General features: G+C 44.7%; 1 pseudogene; it reads right to left on the bottom strand.

The window, feature by feature from the left end:
* Window positions 1–9,080: 9,080 nt before the first annotated feature.
* LOC124559282 lies at window positions 9,081–9,198 on the bottom strand (annotated as a pseudogene).
* Window positions 9,199–23,005: the final 13,807 nt, after the last annotated feature.

Raw genomic sequence — 23,005 nt, forward strand, 5'->3', positions numbered from 1 at the left:
GCCCGGTTCCAGACTGTAGCGCCTAGAACCGCACGGCCATTCACTTGTTGCTTATCATTTCGCCATTACATGTTTTGCCAGTGGGGAAAGCTGTTCTTATATTGTGCTACAGCAGCGCGGGATTAGCCGAGCGGTCCAAGGCGCTGCAGTCATAGGCTGTGCGGCTAGTCCCGGCGGAGGTTCGAGTCCTCCCTCGGGCATGGGTGTGTGTGTTTGTCCTTAGGATAGTTCAGGTTAAGTAGTGTGTAAGCTTAGGGGCTGATGACCTTAGCAGTTAAGTCCCATAAGATTTCACACACATTTGAACATTTTTTGAGAAAATGTAAACATATTGTGTTACACATTTCGTTATTTCTCCTAATATTGGCAAGTAAGTCTCTCAACCAAAATAAGTTCTCGAATAGTAAGGTTTAAGGTTAACGTTGGTGATGAAACGGCATCATTTTGATATTAAAAAAAATCTGTTGGGTTAAGAAAATGGCCGCCGTAATCGTGGAAACTGGACTGCCTTCAGTTGCTTAAAGCGGATCCCTCACTTGTTCATGTTCAAGTCCTGTATGAATTAGTATACAGTCTTATTCTCTCGCAGATTCCAAGAAGGTAATAAGGAAAGCTGAGCGTAGGAGGTGGAGTTTGTCTAAAATAACTAAAGTTATTGATACAGATCAGAAAAAGGAGATGAATTGTAAGAAGGCCAGCAAGCTTTTTAATGTTTCAAAAGCAACATTTATAGCGTTGTGCAACATAAAATATGATACACCTGACGAAGCTGCAAATAGAAGCAGAAAAAGACCGACAATTTTGGGTAAAGACCCTAAATAACAACTGGTTTAGTGTTATCTTGGTACTGGAGCTTCTTTCTTTGGACTTACTCGTTATGACTTATCAAAAATAACCATACAGTTGGCCTATATAAATAACACTGAACACCCATATACACTCATGTTCAGAAAAAGCACCTTGAACGACTAGAGATAGGACATTCACAGGTCATGAACATTAGTATGTTCTGCAGAAATGATTAGCATTTGAACCATTCGGCACGTAGGCTCAAGGTCAACATCGATATCGCTGATAACACCACCCACCGGTAAAATGTGCCTACGGCTCTTGTTGTCGCTATAAACCGCAGGTAATGGATCTGTGTGAGTTGAGAAGACGTGCAGGACGTCTCGCAGATATATGATGATGTTCGGTTCGTGGGCGTTCATCTGCGCGGTCATCAGCGCCCGTACAAAGCCTCAATTTTTACACAGTCCACTTTTGTACACAGTCCAATCGAGCCACTGCAAATCAAATGGCTCTGAGCATCATGGGACTTAACATCTGAGGTCATCAGTCCCCTAGAACTTAGAACTACTTAAACCTAACTAACCTAAGGACATCACACACATCCATGCCCGACGCAGGATTCGAACCTGCGACCGTAGCGGTCGCGCGGTTCCAGACTGAAGCGCCTAGAACCGCTCGGTCACTTCGGCCGGTGAGCCCCTGCCACGAATGATGTTCATGATGACGAAATGATGAGGACAACACAAACACCCAGTCCTCGGGGACATACATAAACGCGAACCGTACCGTCAAATCAGTGACCTTGAAAGAGGACGCATTATTGGCATGAGAGAATGTGATGCATCTATACCCGCCAGGATAGCCGAGAACTCTAACGCGCTGCTTCCTGGACTCGGATAGGCGCGACGGCCCCGGATCGAATCCGCCCGGCGGATTAACGGCGACGGCCAGTGTGCCGGCCAGCCTGGATGTGGTTTCTAGGCGGTTTTCCACATCCTGCTAGGTGAATACCGCGTTGGTCCCACGTCTCGCCTCAGTTACACGACTCACAGACATTTGAAACACATACACACTATTTCACGATTAACAGTAGACGCAGACAGTTGGGGTACACTACTTCCGTCCTGAGGGGTACGGGGTGGCGGCAGGAAGGGCATCCGGCCACCCCTTAAAATTAACCATGCCAAATCCGGTTAACCATGGCCGACTCTGCGTAACCGCGGGACAAGGCGCAAGAGAGAGATAGATAGAATGTGATGCATCTATCCGGGAAATTGCTCGTTGTGTAAGCTGCAGTGTTTCGATAGAGCAACGGGTGTGTTTAGCATGGTCCACAGAAGGCCATAGAACACGACGAAATGTGTCAGGTCGCACCACCCAGACCACCCACTCCAGAAAATCGAAACTTCATCCTAATGGCATTGCAGGGCAGATCTGCGTCATCCACGGGTGTGACGCAACAGTGGAAAAGTGTAACACATCGTACACTATTAGGAATGACAGTCCGTCACATTTTATTGCGTCACGGGTTACGTGCGCGTCGTACACTTCTCCGCCTATTCTTGACGAATGTGCATAACATGCTACACGGAAACGGTGTTTGGAACGACGTTACTGTGGTCAGCTATGGCATCAGATAGCGTTTTCAGGCGAATTCAGGTTCTGTTTGTTTGAATATGATGGCCGCGTTTTCGTTTGCCGCAGGCAGGGGGAGCGGCAATACAGTGACTGCTAGAGAGCCTGTATAGGGAGAGAGTGGCCAACCGGACGATACGGTGGCCATTTTTCAGCCAAACTGCGGGCGGGACATTTGAATGGCCATTAGTGGAGTAGTGGAGTACACACTCACCGAATCAAAAGCACAAGACAATATGGCGAAATCATTCGTTAAATGCCTTTGTTTATAAGAATAATATGTTATAATAATTTTCACACAGGCAATTTCAGGTCTGTTTTCAAATTTAACTATATTTTGCAAGTTGTTTTATATGTAGTAAAAAGAAAAAAACGACTTACTTCGCATAGATAAGAATACTTGGTTGGTTTCCACAAGGCTCCTGTTTGATTTATGTCAGCCCTGTTGACTGCGACTGCCCACTGCTCTCGTCTTTCTTCATTGCGTGGAAATGCTAACATGCGAAATCCACCTTCGCCTCTATTGGAACAACCAAATGCAGCACAACCTGGCATCGTTTACGAACGTCTGCAGAACGAATTACAGATGTCAAAAACAATACTGTACAATTACTAACGTGTTTACTTCAAATATGTAGGCCTACCGACTTCATCACAAAACGCTTCATTATTTCAACTCGTATTTAAGATCGCAAACGCTAATTACGTACTAAAAACGATATACAACTAAATCGAACATGCATGCACAACGCATAACAAGTCTCTCAATAATTCAAATATCTTTTAATCGTTTTCAAAAGTCCTCTGAACTTCAATTCAAATCAAAAGCACGGCGAACATAGGAAGCGCGAGAAACGTTTGGCGCCATTTTTCTGCCAAAGCTAATCAACCAATCACGGGCAACTTCACCTATGGCCACTCTCTCCCTATACAGGCTCTCTAGTGCCTGCATTCGCACAAGACATACAGCGAGGTCTTACGGTGTGGGGAGCTGTGGGGTACAACCACAAAACACAACTGGTGCGTGTCCAGGGCACTGTGACCAATGTGACCTAAGTGAATGACATCCTGCGGCCTGTAGGCATACCCTTTCCGCATAACACCCCAGACGTCATTTTCCAGCAAGACAATGCACGACCACATGCTGCACGAACACGTACCTTTTTGATGCCACAGGGTGTCAGCCTTTTGCTCTGGCCCGCCAGATCACCAGACTTGTTGCCAGTCGAAAATGTGTGGGATATGGTGAAACAACGGGTGCAGCACTGTGACCCATTGCCGTCCACTTCGGAACCAGATAAATGTAGCATGGATGGCTGTATGACAGGACGCCGTTGGCGCCTTATAGGCGTCGATGCCAAATCGCACGGAACATCAGATGTGTCTCCAGTCGCGCACATATGGAACATCATCGGACGACAGTTCCAGCGTCACCCACAACCAGCATTAACTATCACTGTATTGACCGACTAAGTGTAACAGGCGTGGAGCCCTATCTCACAAACTGACATCTGACACATGTACGACACAATGCACGCACATTTGTATGCTTGAAACCAATATTCTGGCGGTTACACCGGTTATCAGTGTACCAGCATTTCACATTTACAACGGTTTATCTCGCGCTTACATTAACCTGTGATCTCGCAATGTCAGTCACTTACATATGTTACATAGACAACTGTATTTCAGAAATTTCATCGTTACACATTAATTATTTCTTTGTGTTGCGATTTTTTTCTGTCAGTGTATTATTCACTTGGGTACAAATATGTTGTAAATAAGATATACATCTAGAAGATCTGATTTTAAGGGTTGTTCAGTTTATTGCATCCGTTTCCTAAGCTTCTACATACGTAGTCCATTTTCTTTTCTTGTAATAAATTTCTTCCCACGAAAAGGACTCAGAGATACGTATTTACAGCCAGAACTTATAAGAAAAAAAAACTCCATTTCCCGCAGTCAAGCGTAATCAACATTTCAACGTTTAGCTATATTACCGCATTTACGTTCGTTATTTTCAAAATTGATAGTAGACGAAACATTAACGTTTTCGACAGTGTGTGGGTTTTGAATGTAGCGCACATAAGTATGTTTAAAAGAATGGAGTCTGATACCTTCTTTCATGTGGTTTCGCTATATCGCAGAACACATGGATGTAACAACAAGATCAGCACCGTGGATGAGGTGTGGCGGAAGGGTTGTTTATACGTGCAGAACGTTAAGATCCATTTGTTTACCTACTTTTTAATTTTTTTTACTTTTCTAGGAACATTTGTCCACGCACAAAAAAAAAAAATCCAATTGCTTGAACAATGAGACTATTAACGCAGATTTTTTGTACCGATCGCTTTCGTGCGCATTAAAACCTCCGGAAGCTGTACTTCTATTACTGGTACCGCTACTACTACTACTACTACTAATGTTACTAATAATAATAATAATCTAAAAACACCTTACTTAGAATTTGAAGCTTCGAAAAATTTCCAAATTCTATCTGTCGTCCATCCTAAGGCTAGATCAGAGATTTTTTTTTTTTTTTTTTTTAGCGGAAACACTGCATTTTTGCTACCTGTTGCACGTTTCAATAATGAAATAGTGGGTAAATGGACCGAGGATGACTCACTTTTAGAAAACATCGCGTTTATGTCTGACTTCCCCACAGTCTTCTAATGAACAAAGTAAGAGCATATGGACTATCAGACCAGTTGTGTGATTGGATTGAAGAGTTTCTAGATAACAGAACGCAGCAAGTCATTCTCAATGGAGAGAAGTCTTCCGAAGTAAGAGTGATTTCAGGTGTGCCGCAGGGGAGTGTCGTAGGACCGTTGCTATTCGTAATATACAGGGTGTTACAAAAAGGTACGGCAAAACTTTCAGGAAACATTCCTCACACACAAAGAAAGAAAATATGTTACGTGGACATGTGTCCGGAAACGCTTACTTTCCGTGTTACAGCTCATTTTATTACTTGTAACGCCGGAAATGCATATCCTGCTATTTCCATCTGTTGTACTATAAACTTTTCCTTATTTTGTTACCTTAAGAGGAGGAGGAGATTAGTGTTTAACGTCCCGTCGACAACGAGGTCATTAGAGACGGAGCGCAAGCTCGGGTGAGGGAAGGATGGAGAAGGAAATCGGCCGTGCCCTTTCAAAGGAACCATCCCGGCATTTGCCTGAAGCGATTTAGGGAAATCACGGAAAACCTAAATCAGGATGGGCGGAGATGGGATTGAACCGTCGTCCTCCCGAATGCGAGTCCAGTGTGCTAACCACTGCGCCACCTCGCTCGGTGTTACCTTAAGATATGACATTTCTGTGTATTTATATATTGTAATTGTTTATATATATATATATACATATATATATATATATATATACGTGCATTTATGTCGATGTATAATTGGTTTGTTTTGTAAATACTATTTGTATTTTTACGCTCGGTCTTGCCTAGGGAAAAATATGCTATCGAACGATTACATCGACAGGTCGTGTGGAGAACCAAAGTGTTTAGGATCTTTGGTAGTGTTAACTCTGCCGCGTGGAGCGCGGGCAGAGCGGAGTCTGGCGGGAGTAGGGCAGTGGAGGAGGTGTGTTGTGTGACGCTCCCGCGAGTTGCCGCGCTTTTGGGGTTTGGTAGCATGTAATTGCGCTCGACTTGCTATGATAGTTTCTGACACGGTGTAGCGGACGGGAAGCATTAGCTGGCGCACATCAAGAGCCCGTTTCGCCTGGTGACCGTGTCGAGAAGAAGGCGCGCCAACATCCAGCTTCTACAACAGCGACGGCCGACAATGAGTGACTGTCGCCACCTCCTCGATCGACGACTTCCAACCTTCAATCAAACAACAAGGAAGACTGGAAGCACGTAAAGTTTAGAACTGTACGGCAGACCTCAGCTTTTCAAACTGCTCAAATCACAAAATTACAGCAACATAGCATGAACCTTTGTTGCTCATTGTCCCAATTGCATTATCAAGCAGGGTCCCTTCCTTTTCCGGAATGAACCCGAGTGTCGTTGAAATTCAAACGCCAGCATTAAAGTAATATCATTCCATTTCACTGCTTTAATTTCAAAGTTCAGTTAAGATATTCATAGATGGCTACAATATTTAGATTACACAAGCACAAATTATGAGTGCGAGTTTTGTTACCATATTTTAGCTTTCCTGTGACTGCAGCTCAGCTTGGTACGTACTAAATTTTACTATTGTTAATTGTTCAGAATCATTTAATTCAAGTTCAAAGTTAAATCTCTTATTTCTAAATCACGTAGATTCAAGTAGCTTTTGAAATTGTTGTTGAGGTAGCCTAAGACTAACCTTATTTTACTGAATTTCGTAGTGCTTCAGAAACAAAGTTCACTATTAATTTCAGTCACTAAATTAACTTTCAATTTTCTGGTTTTATTAATTCCTTTGCTATATTAAGTCAGAGCGTAGCGAAATTTATTACTTCTGACAAACATTCAGTTTTCACACAACACGTGTCAACCTTCAGTTGCCACGCTTTTAGTGCTAAATATATGTGCATTAATCTTTCATTTTCAGTTATTATAGTAGTTGTCCATGGGACTGACGACCGTAATTTTCCCCAAATCTCAAATATCTAATTAACGCCAATTAATTGTTAACGTAACGACAGCACATTTACTTTCTTTATTAACTTTACCCCTTTTCAAAATTAATTTCCACCAGTTTCATTTGCATTTTTCCTTTCATTTAGATGTAACCCCTTCCTCCATCTTTACCGACAGATTAACTTCGGTGACGATTGCTTTCCCCATATTTCCATTAGGTACACGCGGTTTAATTTTTCACTGTCATTAAGGTCGATAAGAGAGGGGCAGGTTACATACTTCTCTTCAAATCACATGAATCATAATGGAAACACACAGCAACAGAACGTACCAGCGTGACATCAAACACTTTGTTACAGGAAATGTTCAAAATGTCCTCCGTTAGCGAGGATACATGCATCCACCCTCCGTCGCATGGAATCCCTGATGCGCTGATGCAGCACTGGAGAATGGCGTATTGTATCACAGCCGTCCACAATACGAGCAGGAAGAGTCTCTACATTTGGTACCGGGGTTGCGTAGACAAGAGCTTTCAAATGCCCCCATAGATGAAAGTCAAGAGGGTTGAGGTCAGGAGAGCGTGGAAGCCATGTAATTAGTCCGCCTCTACGAATCCATCGGTCACCGAATCTGTTGTTGAGAAGCGTACGAACACTTCGACTGAAATGTGCAGGAGCTCCATCGTGCATGAACCACATGTTGTGTCGTACGTGTAAAGGCACATGTTCTAGCAGCACAGGTAGAGTATCCCGTACGAAATCATGATAACGTGCTCCATTGAATCGAGGAAGTACAGTACATACTGACGAAACTAAAATGAGCTCTAACATAGAAATTACGCGTTTCCGGAGACATGTCTACATAACATCTTTTCTTTATTTGTGTGTGAGGAATGTTTCCTGAAAGTTTGGCCGTACCTTTTTGTAACATCCTGTATATAAATGTCTTTGTGGATAACATCGGAAGTTCACTGAGGCTTTTTGCGGATGATGATGTAGTATATCGAGAGATTGTAACAATGGAAACTTGTACTGAAATGCAGGAGGATCTACAACGAATTGACGCATGGTGCAGGGAATGGCAATTGATTCTCGATGTAGACAAGTGTGATGTGCTGCGAATACATAGAAAGAAAGATCCTTTATCATTTAGCTACAATATAGCAGGTCAGCAACTGGAAGCAGATAATTCCATAAATTATCTGGGAGTAGGCATTAGGAGTGATTTAAAATGGAATGAACTTATAAAATTAATCATCGGTAAATCAGATGCCGGACTGAGATTCATTGAAAGAATCCTAAGGAAATGCAGTCCGAAAATAAAGGAAGTAGGTTACAGTACACTTGTTCGCCCACTGCTTGCCAGATAGGGTTGATAGAAGAGATAGAGAAGATCCAACGGAGAGCAGCGCTCTTCGTTACAGGATCATTTACTAATCGCGAAAGCGTTACGGAGGTTATAGATGAATTCCAGTCGAAGACTCTGCAAGAGAGATGCTCAGTAGCTCGGTACGGGCTTTTGTTGAAGTTTCGAGAAGGTACCTCCGCCAAGGAGTCGAGCAGTACATTGCTCCCTCCTACTTATATCCTGCGAAGATACCATGAGGATAAAATCAGAGAGATTAGAGCCCACACAGAGGCCTACCGACAATCTTTCTTTCCACGAACAATACGAGACTGGAATAGAAGGGAGAACCGATAGAGGTACTCAAGGTACCCTCCGCCACACGCCGTCAGGTGGCTTGCGGAGTATGGATGTCGATGTAGATGTATACTTAACATGAATAGATAAATCAAATTTTAAGTTTTCTTCCAACAGTAGAAGAAACGGGGATGTCGAGAAAGCTTGGTGGCAATATGACGCACTCATAGCACTCCGTCATCAGGCCACAGGTGGCCTATCGGGGACCATCCGACCGCCGTGTCATCCTCAATGAGGATGCGGAGAGGAGGGGCGTGTGGTCAGCACACCGCTCTCCCGGTCGTTGCGATGGTTTTCTTTGACCGGAACCGCTACTATTCGCTCGAGTAGCTCCTCAATTGGCATTAGGAGGCTGAGTGCCCCCCGAAAAATGGCAACAGCCCATGATGGCCCGGATGGTCACCCATCCAAGTGCCGGCCACGCCCGACAGCGCTTAACTTCGGTGATCTGACGGGAACCGGTGTATCCACTGCGCCAAGGCCGTTGCCCTACGCACTCATAGTGTACCGTACAAATTGGTTATATTAGAAAAGAAATCATGAGAGCTCTTTAAGGAGAAGAAAAGCAACGCTATCGTACACCGTCAACTGGAAATACACTTCAAGGAAAATAAAAAAAAAAAAGATCACGACGTCCAACGAAGGAATTATCCGAATGTGTTGGAAATCGGTAGATGTGATGTACATGTGCAGACAAACAAATGGTAACGATTTCAGAAAAAAAACTGGATTATTTGATCAAGAGAAAGACCTTCACAAATTGAGCAAGTCAGTAACGCGTAGGTCGACCTCTGCCCTTATGAAACCAGTTATTCGGCTTGGCATTGATTGATAGAGTTATTGGATATCGTACTAAGGCATATCATGCCATATTCTGTCCAATTGGCGTGTTAGATTGTCAAAATCCCGAGGTGGTTGGAGGCCTCTGCCCGTAATGCACCAAACGTTCTTAGTGGGGGAGAGGTTGGGTGACCTTGCTGGCCAAGGAAGGATCTGGCAAGCACGCAGACAAGCAGAAGGAACTGTCGCCAAGTTAGGGCGGATATTATTTCGCTAATATATAAGCCCAGGATGGCTTGCCATGAAGGGAAACAAAACGGGGAGTAGAATATCGTCGACGTACTGCTGTGCTCTAAGGGCGTTGTGGATGAGAACCAAACGCGTCCTGCTGTGAAACGAAACGACACCCCAGGTCTGGGGTCGGGCCGTACGGCGGCCGATGGTCAGGTTGGTACTCCACCGCTGTCGACGGCGTCTCCTGACACGCGTTCACTGTTCATCGGGCTCAGTTCGGAGCTGGAATCATCACTCAAGATAATTATATTCCAGTCACTGAGGTTCCAGGCCGAAGACGTGTCTGGAGACACGCCGCACAGCGGTGGGATACCAGTCTGACTGTCCCCCGCCGTACTTACCAGGAGTTATAATCTGGGGTGCCATTTCATTTCGTAGCAGGACCCTTTTCGGCCGGCCGAAGTGGCCGTGCGGTTAAAGGCGCTGCAGTCTGGAACCGCAAGACCGCTACGATCGCAGGTTCGAATCCTGCCTCGGGCGTGGATGTTTGTGATGTCCTTAGGTTAGTTAGGTTTAACTAGTTCTAAGTTCTAGGGGACTAATGACCTCAGCAGTTGAGTCCCATAGTGCTCAGAGCCATTTGAACCATTTTTTTTACCCTTTTCATTGTCATCCGCGGCATCCTTGCAGCACAGCTGTATGTCGATGATTTTCTACACCGCGTTTTGTTGCCCTTCCTAGCAAGCCATCCTGAGGCTTGAAAGGGATCCGTGATCCTACGAACATAGATATTAGTGTCAGACGCGCAGGTCGATAGTGCACAGGAGTCGTTTGTCGAGCCCTGCAGGAGGCAGTGATCCTAGAGTCGAGTGCGCAGTAGTACTGGAGAGTGTCGAGTGAGAAGTAGTACGGGAGAGACGGGCAAGAATGGTGATCGAGTGAGTAGTAAACCGTTAATTCATCGGAGTATGCCAAATGAGCGCGTCCCCTTGATCGTGGTGGGGTTGACCCTCATCGATACCGATTCGCGAGTGATATAAAACCAAAAGTGACAAGTGCCGAATTAAGTGCTTCCCGTCAACCGCGTCAGCCAGCAACAACCATGGATTGCAGTGAGGATTGTTGTGAATGTCATCATCATTGCGTGTGACGAAGTACTTGAAATCAGCAACCAATAAAAAGACATAACCGTAATTAAACGTGTAAGGCGAAAGTACCAACTGCCTCAGAATTTGTGTGTTCGTAGAAAATACATATCAGTTTGTACATCGCAACCTTTATGGTCTTTAACAATAGTCAAACTTTAAATCATTCCACTATTCAGTCTCAGAACAGCCGCACTCGGTTGAAATACCCCCGAAACCACAGAAAACCGATAGCCTTTCATCCATTAAGCACACGGTCATATAATCATAGTAATTAACTGTTTGGTGGCTTCGGTAAATCACACACAAAACCCAATAAAGGACATAAAACGGGGGTGTTTCAACCTACAATTCAGCAAGACAATGCCTGCCCGCACATGATGCTTGTCTTTGCACTCGATAAGCAAGGTCGCCGGGACTCTGCCCAATGGAGAACGTCTGGAGCATTATGGGCAGGCCACTCCAAACTTCTCAGCACTTTGACGATCTAACGCGTCAGTTGGACAGAATTTGCCAGGATGACCCTCAGAAAGATATCCAACAACTCTGTCAATCAATGCCAAGCCGAATAACTGCTTACTTAAGGGCCAGAGGTGACCAACGCGTTACTGACCTCCTGTATTTGAGAAGTTCTTTCTCTTGAATAATTAATTCAGTTTTTCTGAAACTGAAATCTCATCTCCCGATTTCCGTCTAATTCCCCCGTTATGCGTCGCTTTTTTTATTTTTTATTTTATTTTAAGAGTGTATTTAAGGAAACACAAGCAAAGGAGGCATCGCAAAACTATTTGCTGAATTTCGGCTTTAGCAACTAAACAATTTAAATGTTCACGTCTTCTTCGCACTAGCTATTGCGTTAGCAGCAGTCCAAACGGTGCTGTATGAATCACTGGGCTTCTGTAGTACAGCTATTCTGAAATCAAAGTGAAATTAATTTACACGTGAGAGCCAGGAAGTTTCTTACGTGTAAAGCGTCAGTCTGAGTTTCCTGAGTTAACTACAATCTGCGACGCTGCCAGCACAGTGACGCACAGTGCCGCCATCCCCTCGGCTACGCGCACTGCCTGTCCTATCCGCGGAGACGGCTGGGAGTCGGAGCGAGATAAGGCGGAGGGCAGCGGGGCTGATTATCGCCGAGGGAGTGGTCGTCATGGCGACCGACGTAGAGGATACCGCCACGCGGGGTGGACCGCCGCTCCCCTAATGCTAAAGCAAACACCACGCGGCACTCTCCAAGGCGAAATTCCGGCTCTGTCGGCGCCAAAAGTGCTCCTCAAGCTTAAGCTCTCTTTTAGATACTGTCCCAACAACATCAGAGTTCATATCATTGCGTCTTCCGCTTTCCTTTCTGTATTTTTTTTCAGCGTATTAATATCGCCTTAATTGGAGACAGAGCCGGCCGCTGTTGCTGAGCGGTTCTAGGCGCTTCAGTCCAGAACCGCGGTGCTACTATGTTCGCAGGTTCGAATCCTGCCTCGGTCATGGATGTGTGTGATGTCCTTAGATTAGTTAGGTTTAAATATTTCTATGTCTAGGGGACTGAAGACCTCAGATGTTAAGTCCCATAGTGCTTAGAGCCAAATGTGTGTTCAAATGTGTGTGAAATCTTATGGGACTTAACTGCTATGGTCATCAGTCCCTAAGCTTACACACTACTTAACCTAAATTATCCTAAGGACAAACACACAGACCCGTGCCCGAGGGAGGACTCGAACCTCCGCCAGGACCAGCCGCATGGTCCATGACTGCAGATCCCAAGACCGCTCGGGTAATCCCGTGCGGCGCTTAGAGCCATTTGAACCATTTGGAGACAGAGTTGGGCCTGGAAATAGAAGACGCAATAGGCGGAAAATAGAATCTTTGAGATAATATGTACCTCACTAAAATATACCGTTTTCCTCCGATAATACTTGGTGAAGCTTATCAAACAGAGAGTTTTACGAGAACGTCTTCTTGATGAAAAAAAAAAAAAAAAAGTGGCCAACATTTGTAAGTGGGCTGATTCTGTGTTGGCAGCGCTGTCTAGCGCTTTGCATTGCATCTCTGACTGCGCTTTCTTTGTAAGAGACTCTGTGGCTGGTCGGACTCGTAGTTGGAAGTTAATCGCCAGTAGTGTTGGGCAGTTGGAAGTTAGTCACCATCAGTGATGGAAGTACTGTTGGGCAGTTGGAGGTGAACAGCCAGCAGTGATGGATGTTAGATGTGAGAAGTTAGCATTGATGGAACGTAGAGGTTTGAACTGTTAGCGTGGGCTAACGATCTGTACACGTTCGCTTTGGAGATTGAATATTATTCACGATTATATACCTTTGTACCAGATGTCAATGACGATTTATATTGGTGTTTTAACTGGATGTCAACACTATCAAGGTAAAAAAAAATACATTATTTGGTTTGGAACAAATCCTTTCCTTTGCTAACCACATGCCTATTAATAGTTAGTGGCTTTAGTAGTTTGTATCTTTTATTTAGCGGGCAGTATTGACGCTCGCTGCATTGCAGTAGTTCGCGTGATGAAGATTTTTGTGAGGTAAGTGTTTAATGAAAGCCGGCCGGTGTGGCCGTGCGGTTAAAGGCGCTTCAGTCTGGAACCGCGTGACCGCTACGGTGGCAGGTTCGAATCCTGCCTCGGGCATGGATGTGTGTGATGTCCTTAGGTTAGTTAGGTTTAATTAGTTCTAAGTTCTAGGCGACTGATGACCTCAGAAGTTAAGTCGCATAGTGCTCAGAGCCATTTTTTTGTTTAATGAAATGTATCGGTTACTCTTAAGATTTCTTTTTAGTCAGAGCCATTCTTTTGAATTAATTATTTGAGGTCAAGTTGTAATTTTTTTGAGCAGTGAGATTGCGTTGCTCTAGAATATTGTGGGTCAGTATTGACATGATAAGAAAAAGTAAAGAGAAAGTGGGCTCAGTACGTTCAGTTTGACTCAACTGTTTCAGAATCAAATATCGTAGAAGTTCCATCTTCTACGTCATTCTGCAATTTAAGTATAGACACACTCATTTAAATAAAGAAGTTTCACATCTAGTGACGGTGGGGATAACGACTGTCCTGTTCGGTTGATACCGTTTCTCGGTCCTGCATTTTCTCCCTCATGGTGAACAACGTCTGCCTCTACCGACCACAACTTATAAATCAACAAAACGTTTCGGTCTGTCCGTACTTTTTTCTTATATTTGCAGTTTTCAGTTAATTTCTCCTTCGATCTTTGCATGTCTATCATCCATGGAGGTAGATATTGGTTTTGTAATAGAAACTTCTAATCATGGAAAAGTAACAGATTAAAGTAGTGTTCCTGTGCGGGGCCCAAATACAAATTATCGTCTTCCACAGTCAATACAGATTTAAAAGTTTCAGTTCTATTTCCGCTGTTTGCTTCACCAATATATTCCACCTTCGGTCATAACTAAACATCTGTCGGACGTGAGGACTAACTTTGGCTCACGCTGGCACTGTAATTGAAATAATTTAGAGAATAATTCAAATCTTTCGCAAATAATGTCGAACGGTATGAATCATTCCACAGTTAAACAGTCTTTACGAAAGGTGATGATGCGTGATGTACACACTCTATTAATGTCTCAGGTAGGATAATAAAAATAATCAGATGAATACCAGTTTCGAGACCGAAATGATGTGCTAACTATTCATCAGTCACTAGTGGTTATAATAACGTTAGGATGCAACAATATTAAAATACATTGGCAACAAAGCACGTCTGATGTGTTAAAAGAATGATATAAGAGCCAACATCATATCATAGCAAATGTCATGAAAACAGGTATGTACTCGTATGTACGAAGTTGCACAATGCTGCAGATAAAAAATAAGTCCGCAACTTGTTTTATAATTGAAGTAAATTGTTGTAGATCCATCATGAGTTAAGAAGTTTCTCTTTTTTTTTTTTAATTTGTTGATGGTAAGTAGTTAAGTAGTTTCGGACACCTATATCCGTTCTCAAACCATCCGTATCGTAATTGTTACAATACAGGCGAAAGCCTAAAATTTCCTCTTCAGTGACGATCGAAGCGGTACTATGGCCGGGTCGACAGTAATAAATGCACCACATAAGACAGTTCTGCAATGTTTGTCCTGTGTGGTCTGTTTACTGTAGTTGAATCGGCACTAGTGCCGCTTTGATCGCCACTGCAGAGGCAGTTTTTATATATAGGCTTTCGCTTGTATTGCCACGCTCACTACCGCGATGGTTTGAAAATGGCCACAGGTGTCTGAAACTAGCCACCATAAAGAAACTTTTAAAAAAAATTCTTAATGAAACTTATGACGGAGCTACAACTATTTATTTCAGGGTTATATGAGCAGCATTGTGTCGTCCAAGACTGACAGTCAGTAAAGAGAAAGGGCAGGACTAACGATTTAAGTGCGTGTAAACTATGAAATTAATTTTTTTAAAAGAAGAGCGTCTTCCTACATCAACAACCAGAAAAACAGTTTTTTTTATTGACAATGAACAGAATCCGCACGAAACGCCTCGCTTTGGTAATATCTAATTAATTATTTTCGGCTTTTTCAAACTGTTCAGGAGAGGTGTGATAAGACCTACGTTACAAAGAGCATTAACTGAATCTTATCAACATATATTAGCTGCGTTGTGGCATTTATGCAACGTAAATTCTTACGTGAGTGAAGTTTTCATGTGCAGTTTTTGCGTCACCAGTACTGGCACACTCGTGTTTGAGCAAGCTCTGTAGATTCTGACAAGCGCAATCTCCAAATTTGTTTCCATGTAACCACGAACGTACAATCACCTATTATGAGTCGGGCCTCCACAACGTAGAGAGCTTTAACCAGAATTAGTTTCTCATTGTTTGTAGATGTATTAAAAATCCCCGGCTGTGGTTACATTGTGAAATTAATTATGCAGAAATTGCATGTTAGAGCGCAGCCTGTTGGTTACTGCACTGTAGTAGGTAAGGTTAGGTAAGACTGACAAGTTGATGAAGTGTGGCTAGCCTTCAAGGACGCAGTAACAGCAGCAATACCAATCTAATGGCATGCACCCTTGTAGACTGCTGCTTACTTTAAAAATGTGCTACGTCCAACAGCGCGTTGTCAATTAGATATTTTCTTGTTCTAATTTCGAGTCGGCCGATGTACTTTTATTGTGTTCCTCAACAACACGACTGTTAAATTCAGAGTAAGAATAAGTCTTGTTGTTGTTGTGGTCTTCAGTCCAGAGACTGGTTTGATGCAGCTCTCCATGTTACCCTATCCTGTGGAAGCTGCTGAGTCTTACCAAAAGAGACATCAGAATTTTGTCAGGTTGATATGACTCATTCTGAAGCATCAAGTAACACTGAATTTCATAATGGAAGTAAATATGAGGGTAGGGGTAAACTGGTAGAGAAAGATCAAACAGTGAGCTGATTGGAATGAATGTAGGTTGGAGCAGTTATGCAGAGATGAAAAGACTTGCATAGCACAGACCAGCTTGGAGAGCTGCATCATAGGAGTCATCGGAGTGAAGACTACAAGAATAAAGTGTTACTACCTAGTACGTGAGTGCGGGTAGTAAGTTGTGCAGCAGGTAGGTCACTTGCACGTGATAGGCAAAAATCCCAGGCTCGACTCTCGGTCTGGTACACTGTAATAATGGGTAATGCTCGTTTCATAACAATTCCTGCAGACGTGACGTCCTTTTGACTGCATGATCGGCTATCGACTTTGTGACAAGGAAAAATATGAATACTGGTCCTCGATTCTCTGGGAGCAATTTAAGCTGTCCATTTAGATTCCTGCATAATCACACAGGCTTGTTCGGAAATCGCTGAATATTCATTTCATCCTTCGTTCTCAGATCAGACTGAATGTAAATGGCTCTGAGCACTATGGGACTTAATATCTGTGGTCATCAATCCCCTAGAACTGAGAACTATTTAAACCCAACTAACCTAAGGACATCACACACATCCATGCCCGATGCAGGATTCGAATCTGCGACCGTAGTGGTCACGCGGTTCCAGACTGAAGCGTGAATGTAAATAACATCCAATATTGCAGAACATACTTGTATTACATTCATGAGAAAATAACAGTACATGTTAACAAAGCTAACATACAAAAATTGGGTGTAACTGCATGCGAACCAACAACTTTCGATGCCAGAAACAACAATTTAACCACGCGATCCTTAACTCCGATGTTCTTTATCATATTCCCTCTTGAAGGCTTGTATCGTTGATTATTAAGTGACACGTAATGATAATGGTGATGTGTTTGAGATAAATTTTTAGTACTCCGTTACACTGAAACGGCATACTGCAAATTACAAAAGAAGTGTGTTCAGTTCTTAATTTGTAAATTATTGGCGATAATAACTCACTCCTGAGAGAGTAGTCTTACACGAAGGTATTAACTGTCGATAAATTATGACGTGATATTTTATTACAGTAATAATTAAAATAAATCGTTCCAAGAATGACGTGTTCTTGTGAATCTCCGGTGTGCGCGCACGAAATTTTGTGAGACGCTCGTATCGAGTGCTAACGGAAGTCGATGCCCGATCACGCGGTTTTCGTTATTGTGTGTGACGTCAAAATGACGTCACATCTTCTGGAAATGTGAAACGAGTGTTATCCAGCAATAAGCTGCCAAGAAGTTTTAAAGTAAAAGATATAAGATGCAAGACGAGCTGAGGATGGGCTTCTGTAGTTCGCTAGACGGGAGGGGGTGGGGGAGGGGGGGAGAGGGGGAGGGGCGGAGAGAGGAGGTGATGTCAGCCCCGTATTACTCGTGTAGGCAAATGCTGAGCTTGCTCTCTTTTCCCTTTATAGAATGCTATATACAAATAATTAAACACGAAAACACACATAACACAGTTTACAGGACTCACAGACAGATGGCGCACAAGACTTCATTTCCTCATGTTTAGTGACTACTTTGGCGTCAGGAAATGTATCCGGACACAAATTTTTGGAGTCCTTACGACAGGATAAACAAGAGGACTGAAAGAGAGAGAGAGAGAGAGAGAGAGAGCGGAATATATCTACATATTAAGCGACAAAACGTATCCGTCTTCTACCCTTAGGAGCGAGCAGACAAACCTAAATCATTAATCTTGAGCAAACTGTACTTGCAACTATACTATTCCGTACTTTCTCGTTTGTTCCGGCTTGTTAGCCCCTGACGCTCTGTGGCATAATTTGGAAATAACAGCAACTGTGCTCTCAATTCGCCTTAATTCTTCTTCCCCCTACGAGTTAGCAGGATTGGGAGGGGTCTGAGTGTTGCGAGCTCGGTATTCCTTCCTGTTCCTCACCGAGACTCATCTCGCCGCTTTCGTCGCACGTTGCGGTTGTTTAGCAACATCGCTGGGTTAGGACACTGATATCGCAGTCAACGCACCACCCCCGGCCGCTGTGGCCGAGCGGTTTGAGGCGCTTCAGTCCGGAACCACGCGGCTGCTACGGTGGCAGGTTCGAATGCTGCCTCGGGCATGGATGTGTGTGTTGTCCTTAGGTTAGTTAGGTTTAAGTAGTTCTACGTCTAGGGGACTGATGACCTCAGATGCTAAGTCCCAAAGTGCTTAGAGCCGTTTGAACCGTTTTTTAACGCACCACCGCCGATCCTTCAGAGTTATATGGCTTCACGGCCACGCCTATGGCGGTGTGGACCCCGCGTGAACTGGCAAGACCCTCTGCGGGCATAGGCAACGAGCGCTGGTTTCTCGGCCATTTGTGTTTATGTATCTCAAGTTTTCCGGTTGCCGACGTTAATATGGTTGAAACAACACACTGATCAGCCAAAATATTATGACCACTGCCCACCGCGACTTTGGATGCCGCCTGGTGGAACTGTGACCCGTGATGCCTTAGCAAAGCTGAGTAAGCGAAGCAGACACGGACGGGGGATCACCTTAGCGAAGATATGGGCTGCAGATGGGGAAATCCATTGAGATAAGCCACTCTGACTAAGGGCAGATTTTTCCTATGCAGAGCCTGAGAACGAGTATCAAGAAAATGGCGAAACTGGTCGAATGTTCACGTGCTACTGTCGTTAGCATGTACAGAAAGAGGTAGGACAGTGGAACTACCACTAGGCGCTAAATGGTTGGACGTTGATCACTGTTTACCGAACGTGAGAGTCATAGGGTTATCTGCTCTGTAAAGTAGGACAGATGGTGATCTGTGGCGTCTCCGCCAAAAGAGCACAATAGAGCACAATACTGGTGCACGCACAAATGTTTCCGAGCACGCCATCCATCGTACATGACTGAACATGGAACTCCGCAGCAGACAACCCGTGCGTGTTCACGTGATGACCCAACGACATCGTCAATTACTATTGGAGTGGGCACGGGACTACCGGGATTCGATCGTCGATCAATTGAAACGTGTCTGCTCTTCGGGTGAATAGCATTTTTGCTACACTATGTCGCTGGTACTCTCCACAAACGCCATCGTAGTGGTGACCGGCAACTCGAAACGTGCATCGCGATACGGATACAGTGTGATGGGAGCAGTATGATGCTATGTGAGACATTATCCTGCGCTTGCATGGGATCTGTGGTAGCAACCGAAAGCACGCTGATAGTTGCGAACAACTTACATCCCTTCATGCTTGATGTCATTCCCGACAACGATGTCGTCTTTCAGCAGTATAACAGTCCGTATCTCGGAGCCAGAATTGTGGTACAGTACTTTGAGGAGCATTACAGTCAACTCACGTTCATGTCTCGGCGACAAAATTCTCCTGATGTTACGCCAATCACAAGACCTTTGCGTAGACATCGAATGCCATGTGCCTCCACAAATTTACGAATAAAGTTTCGAAGCCGCGCAGTCTAGGGTGTGTCGTCACGGTTCGCGCGACTGCCCCTATCGGAGGTTGGAGTCCTCCCTCGCACATTGGTGTGTGTGTTGTCCTTAGCGTAAGTTAGTTTAAGTTAGATTAAGCAGTGTGTAAGCTTAGGGGCAGATGACCTTGGCAGCTTGGTCCCACAGAACTTACCACAAATTTCCAAATTTTCCAAAGCTTTCGGATACCTGGTACGCAGAACCAGTGATGTATTTCGTTCCAAAGACGGACAAAGAAACTTTAAGTAGGTGGTCATAATGTTTTCACTTGTCAGTGTATGCAGCTCAGTAAAACGCCCCGTTTCTCTCCGATAATACATCAAGACATTATCATCTACAGCATTTGTGAGAACGTCTCCGCCTCTCACCATACTCAAGTTGTTCGATAGATCCTCATTATTTGTACTGCCACCTCGCGGTGTAGTTATTAGCGTCGTTGGCTACTTGCATGAAGGTGGCAGATTCGATTCCCGGTCACCATCTCAGATTTTTCTCTCGTGGCAAGGTCTAAAACGGGGTTCTTGTGAGACCAAATGAGAGTCGTTTGATAAAAATAAACAGCAAAATTGGCAACTGGAGCAAATAGAAAGGCTTGCAACTGGCTATGACCGCACTACATTTATTTTATTTTACACTGAAGAGCCAAAGAAACTGGCTCTCCTGCCTAATATCCTGTAGGGCCCCAGGGGGTATGCAGAAGTGTCCCAACACGGCGGGGCATGCACTCGACTTACGTCTGAAGTAGTGCTGAAGGGAACTGACATCATGAATCCTGCAGGGCCGTCCTTAAGTCAGTTAGAGTACGAGGGGCTAGAGACCTCTTCTGAACAGCACGTAGTAAGACATCCCAGATATGCCCAATAATGTTCATTTCCGCCGAGTTTTGTGGCCAGTGGAAGTTTTTAAACTTGGAAGAGTGTTCCTGGAGCCACTTTGTAGCAATTCTGGTCTTGTGGGGTGTCGCATTGTCCTCTTGAAATTGCCGAAGTCTGTCGGAATGCACGGTGGACACGAGTGGATGCTTACGTACGTGTCACCTGTCAGAGTCGTATCTCGGCGTATCAAGGGTCCTATATCACTCCAACTGCACACACCTCATACCATTATAGAGCCTCCACCAGCTTGAATAGTCCCCTGCTGACATGGAGGGTCCATGGATTCATGAGGTTGTCTCCATACACGTACACGTCTATCCACTCGATAAATGTGAAACGAGACTCTTTCTACCAGCCAACGTGCTTACATTCATCGAAAGTCCAGTATCGATGATGAGGGGCCCAGGCGAGGCGTAAAGTTTTGAGTCGCGCTAGTCATGAAGAGTACATGTGCGGGCCTTCAGGCTTTCTGCTCGGAAGCCCATATCGATGATGTTTCGTTGAATGCTCGCACGCTGACACTTGTTGATGGCCCAGCATTGAAATCTGCAGGAATTTGCGGATCGGTTGCACTTCTGTCACATGAAACGAGTCTCTTTAGTCGCCGTTGGTCCCGTTCTTGCAGGATCTTTTCCCGGCAGCAGCGATGTAGGAAATTTGATGTTTTACCGGATTCCTGATATTAACGGCACACCCGAGAAGTGGTCGTACCGGAAAATCCCCATTTCATCGCTGCCTCGTAGATGCATCACTTGTGTGCTGACTATAACACCACGTACAAACTCACTTAAATCTTGATAACCTGCTATTGTAGCAGCAGTAACAGATCTAACAACTGCGCAAGACACTTGTTGTCCTACATAGGCATTGCCGACCGTAGAGACGTATTCTGCCTGTTTGCAGATCTCTGTATTTGAATACCTATGCCTGTATCAGTTCCTTTGGCGCTCCAGTGTATTTACGAGGGGCGTTCAGAAAGTAAGCTCCGATCGGTCGCGAAATGGAAACGACTATGAAAATCCGATAAAGCTTTGCACAGATGTGTTGGGTAGTGTCTCTAGTATAACCCCAGTTAGCATCACGTCGCTCTTCTCATTTCTGAGCTCGCAGTGAGTGCGTAAAGATGTCTAGAAAATAGTGTCTGCCGCCAAGTACGAGGGCCTGGTGAGAAATTTCGCCTGAAGCTATGCAGCTAACATTACATAACTGTCGTGCTGTTTCTTCTTCAAGACAATTCTCAGCCGCATTCTGCGGGGGCAATGAAGATGCTCCTGCATCGTTTTCAAATGGAAATGTTAGATTACCCACAATACAGTCCGCAATTGTCTCCCCCTGAGTTTCATCTCTGGTCACATGAACCGCTGTCTTTGAAGACAACATTTTGACACAGACAACGAGGTGTAGGCCAGCGTGGAGAATTGGCGGAAAGCACTGGCGGCTGCCTTCTATGATGAGGCTATTGAAAAGTTGGTACAACGCTATGACAAAAGTCTAAGTCAGAACGGCGACTACGTAGAGAAGTAGCTGAAAGGTGTAGCTAATTGTTACAAGTAAAACATTTCTGATGCTCACTGTGGTTTCAATTTGGCAATCAATCGGAGCTTACTTTCTGAATAGGCCTCGTATTTATTACGGTGCACGCCGCGATATTATCAAAGACTTTTTGTGGCTGACCTCTAACTTGGTGCCTGTTGGCACACTCCCAGACGATAAGGTCCGGGGTACCGATTTCTCCACATAGAGAGACGCCCGTTGACGGATGGCGTATTGAAGTAAGTACGTGTGTACAGACCGCGTGCAGAGTCGGCGCTGAATGAGCGGCCGGTCGCGGGTGCGGGCGGAACAGGCGCACCTGCTGCACCTGCTGCTGCCGCCGCCGCTGGTGACACGACAGCCAGCCGGATTTCCCCCGGACGGCCCCGCTTCCTGAGGCCCACAATCCATCACTCTGCCCTAAATACCGACCAGCTGCGGGCACACATTGTTTTGTGGGCCGATGCCAGCTTATTGGAAGACATCGATTAGCTGACGATAATTACGCACACACTTTCAAACTTGGGGAGTGAGGCCGCCACTTCTCGTAGTTTCCTGCTGATTACAGGTAATCGGTGACGACATTTTATTTTCCTCAGTGCTCAATGTTCTCCTGACGTTTGCAAGTATCACTTGAAGCTCTTATTGACGTTATTACAAAAATTCCGCCCGCACCTCGTGGTCGTGCGGTAGCGTTCTTGCTTCCCGCGCCCGGGTTCCCGGGTTCGATTCCCGGCGGGGTCAGGGGTTTTCTCTGCCTCGTGATGACTGGGTGTTGTGTGATGTCCCTAGGTTAGTTAGGTTTAAGTAGTTCTAAGTTCTAGGGGACTGATGACCATAGATGTTAAGTCCCATAGTGCTCCGAGCCAGTTGAAGTTGAACAAAAATTCCAGTCGCACAATGTAATGT

The sequence above is a fragment of the Schistocerca americana genome, chromosome 1 (assembly GCF_021461395.2).
Source record: "Schistocerca americana isolate TAMUIC-IGC-003095 chromosome 1, iqSchAmer2.1, whole genome shotgun sequence".
In the NCBI taxonomy this organism is placed as follows: Eukaryota; Metazoa; Arthropoda; class Insecta; order Orthoptera; family Acrididae; genus Schistocerca; species Schistocerca americana.